This window comes from Rhagoletis zephyria, unplaced genomic scaffold (assembly GCF_001687245.7).
Source record: "Rhagoletis zephyria isolate East Lansing unplaced genomic scaffold, Rhagoletis_zephyria_1.1 Rzeph_scaffold_01429, whole genome shotgun sequence".
NCBI classification, from domain to species: domain Eukaryota; kingdom Metazoa; phylum Arthropoda; class Insecta; order Diptera; family Tephritidae; genus Rhagoletis; species Rhagoletis zephyria.
In genome coordinates this window covers 30,697-34,961 of record NW_016158513.1, presented here as the reverse complement: position 1 = coordinate 34,961, position 4,265 = coordinate 30,697, and positions in this window count along the sequence as shown.

Sequence of the window (4,265 nt, the reverse complement as noted above, 5' to 3'; positions counted from 1 at the left end):
CTTTCGTGAAACCTAGATTACTTTTAGGTACCGTGCCGTACAAAATTATTGGCTCGGAGACACTTTCATCTGATCACAATTTCTAATCAGATCTTTTAGAAAAATGTTTAAAATGTAGCTTTTGAGCCAATTAGTAAAGTGCAAGTCTGAAGTTACCAGAAAATTTCGTTGATTTTTTGCAATTATTTATTTTTTGCTGACAGTGTCTTCCACATACAAAAAAATGTCGAACATAGTTTGTATGGAAGAAACTCTCAGTAAAAACAATACCAAATATATTGCCTCGTTCAAAGCCATGAGCAAAATCGTGAATACATGGTGTTCCGCAAAACAAGAGGAGCTTAGTAATTTTGATAAAAATCTTAACGAACTCCGCACAGCTTTGAAAAGTACTGGAATTTCTCAAACTGTCAAAATCCATTTTATCCTTAAACATTTAAAGCAATCTATTTCATTCTTGAATAACGATGGTTTAGGATTATGGTCCGAGCAGGCCGGGAAGTCAGTTCATAGGGAATTCATTAAATTCTGGGATAGATTCAAAATAAATATGATTGATAAACCAACTTTTGTGAGTCGCCTGAAGAAAACTGTAATGACATTTTTATTCCAGCATATATAAAAACTTAATTAAGTAATAAAATATTTATTATATTGGTAAGCCAACAAAGAAATAAAAGGAAACAAAAAACAAATATAAAAAAAAATAAAGCAAGAAAATAAATATAAAAAAATAAAACCAAAAAAAGAACAAAGAGGTGCAAAGTAAGTTGCCTCCACGTGGTGCGCCTTGGAAACGATCGAAACCGGCTAAAAACTTACACAAACTTATATTTTCACATAATATATATACACACATTTACTCACACATACATTGTTGAATATATAATACACAAAGATGTTTTTCTCTTTCGCAAAAGTCGGTCCTATCATAACTATGTAAAATGTGGATATCTTTAAAACAGGAGCAGCTAGGATTTCAATTTAAACGGATTCTTAACCTAAAAATATCAACAAATACAACCCTGCTTTCAGTTTTTGTCGACATTTTTATGCAACCTATCTTTGCTTCCTGCTCACCGTGAATATAGAAGAAAAAATTAGGGAGTTACCACCTGTGTTTAAAATTTCAAATTAGGTCAATTGATACGGTAAAGTAAATAATAAAGTAAATAAATTTGTGGAAGTTTGCCACATATTTGAAAACTTTAATTTAATTTATTGATAGAATAAATGAAATAATATAATATTGGCATCAAACTAAAGAGGCTACGAAATTTTAATGCCGAAAATATTTTTAGGTTACTTGCCAAATACTTGAAAAATTTTATTCATTTAAATTTGTAAAATAAATGAAATATTACAATGCGGACATTAAACTAAAGAGTATTAGGAAGCTTACTTTCGAAATATTTTTGAAGCTTTAATTCAGTTAAATTTATAAAATAACCTAAATGTTGTATGGGTAGCAAACGAAAGTATTTGAGAATAATAAAATTGCAACAGGCCGATATCTGTACATAATAGATGTTAAAGAAAAGTTAATAGGGGGTTTATTTGATCAACAGAAGCCAAATCTAAAATTTTTATAATTTTGGTCTGTCTGTATGTTTGTAAGCGCATCACGCAAACATTAATGTATTAACGCAGTTTTCACCGATGTACATATTGCTGTCGGCCCCTGTGGTGTAGTGGTAAGCAGTGCGCGCTTTCACTCATCAGCACATGGGTTCAAGCCCTGGTCAAAGCAACATCGCAAAAAATATAGAAAAAGGTTTTTTTCTTAATAGCGGTCGTCCCTCGGCAAGCAATGGCAAACCTCCGAGTGTATTTCTGTTATGAAAAACAGCCTCTCATAAAAATACAATCGCCATTCGGAGTCGGCGTAAAAAAATATTTATTAAAAAATGATTTAAAAGGTTCGAAATATTTACGAAAGTTTGTTGTAGCGCGATCGCCCCTCTCCTGTATCCACCAATGCCACCAGTACACTGCAACTATGGATGCAGTCATGATTCAATAATGGATGCAGTGACTCTAGGAAGCTAGCGGTCCCGTTGACGCATTGCGTTGTGCATATGGCTCATAAATCATGCGCAAACTGCTGTTTCAGCGCGTCAAAAATTCATACATACATACATATGTATGTAGTTCTTAGCATAAACATGTGTATATTGCAGCAAGTGTTGCCACGGCCAAAGTTGCCTACCAAAACCTCCAAATTTTTTTTTTTGAGTTTGTAATTTTTTTCAGTGTCAAGTTTATTAATTAAAAATGTAGGTAACATAACATTTGGACTTATGCAAATTTAGTCTCTTTAAACATACATATTATTATTATTATTATTTTTATTTTTATATATTTTTTGTTCGTAGGAGTTTTTTGTTCGTTTTATGCACTGGCCGGGGGCGCTAGTCTCTATACTACCTTCCCCGAGTGTTGAGCTACCCTCTAAAACCCAAACTCTCACCGCCCCGCATCTGGCACCGCAATTCTGCATGTCTTCAGATACAGGAGCGCGATGCTAGAGCCTCGGAGATTTCATTCCGGTGTCCTCAGTAGACATCCGTCCTCTCGTTTGCAGCGGAGTACGAATTTTACGTATCTCGCAACTACTTCCCACTTGTCTGCACTGGAGATCACTACCCCAATTATGTTGTTCGGAGTTATGTCTTCGTATCTTTCTTCTAACATTCTGCGCGAAATCAAGAAGTGTTCGCAGGTGAAGAATGTATGGTACACGTTATCTTCGACATTTCCACAGTAGTGACAGAACAGTGAGTCCACCGTAAGGAATTGCATCAGATAGAAATCGACTTCCCCGTTCGGTCTGTTCAACCATGTTTGAAGGTCGGCTATCAGGGTGTGCGTCCATCTACTTTTTGTGCTCGCGTTCCAGTTTTGTTGCCACTGCTGGATTAGTTGCTCGCGCGCCCTTGCCGCGGCAGCTGTTTGACCTATCTCGGCACTGAGATTGTAAATCTCTTTTCGCTCGTAAGCAAGTAGATCAATTGGCATGACGCCAGAAATACGAATGCAGAAGTAATGCGTAGTGCCCCTCTGCGCTGGACCGAAGACATTTGAATCCGGTATTTTTTGACTTTCAATGCGTCGGCCCATATTTCTGCCCCGTAAAGGAGCACCGACTAGACTGCTGCCATCAGAAGGTTCCTGCGGCATGGCTTCGGGCCGCCCACGTTCGCCATCAGCCGGCTTAGAGCCACCGTGCTCTGCGCAGCTTTTTCACATACTCCATGGATGTAGTCTCGAATCATATCTAGCAAGTATGTTGGAACCTTGAATGACCGTTCCAAGGCCTCCAGCATGTCGTCTCATCTTGCCGAGTTGAAGGCGTTCTTGACACCGCTTCAGGTCTGCCACGAGCGCGCGTTGCGAGTCTGCGCATTCTATGGCAGGTCCCTCGCAGCTCAGCAACTGGGTCCTCCACCAGTATACCTGCTTTTTACCTGACCATGCTCTACTCTGCGGCATTGAGGCTTTGCATACCCGGTGAACGCAGCGCATGGTTTCTTCGACGAGCTTAGTACAAGACTCCCTGTTGTGGATCTCCCCCGTTGTGGGTGAAATACCTTGGGAATCTGCAAGGAGTGGTGTATAGAACTTGCGAGCATCGACCCTAGCCGGGTTCCATCCTGGTTTCCTGCAAGGGATACTACGTGTTTACCCTCGCGTTGCGTCAGTGACTTGGAAGGTGATGTAGTTGTGGTCGCTACTTCTCAGGTCTTCCATCATTCTCCATCATTGAGGATGGCCAGGCCAATGCGGGCTGCCATTTCAAGGACCAGTCTTCCCCTGGTGTTTGTTTTTATGTATACCCATTCCACGCCTCTTGCATTGAAATCTCCAGCAACAATTATGTGGCCGGTTATATCGTGCAATTCGTCTTCAAGGCCTTCGAGCTTTTCCCTGAAGACAAGGACTGTGNTAAGCAAGTAGATCAATTGGCATGACGCCAGAAATACGAATGCAGAAGTAATGCGTAGTGCCCCTCTGCGCTGGACCGAAGACATTTGAATCCGGTATTTTTTGACTTTCAATGCGTCGGCCCATATTTCTGCCCCGTAAAGGAGCACCGACTAGACTGCTGCCATCAGAAGGTTCCTGCGGCATGGCTTCGGGCCGCCCACGTTCGCCATCAGCCGGCTTAGAGCCACCGTGCTCTGCGCAGCTTTTTCACATACTCCATGGATGTAGTCTCGAATCATATCTAGCAAGTATGTTGGAACCTTGAATGACCGTTCCAA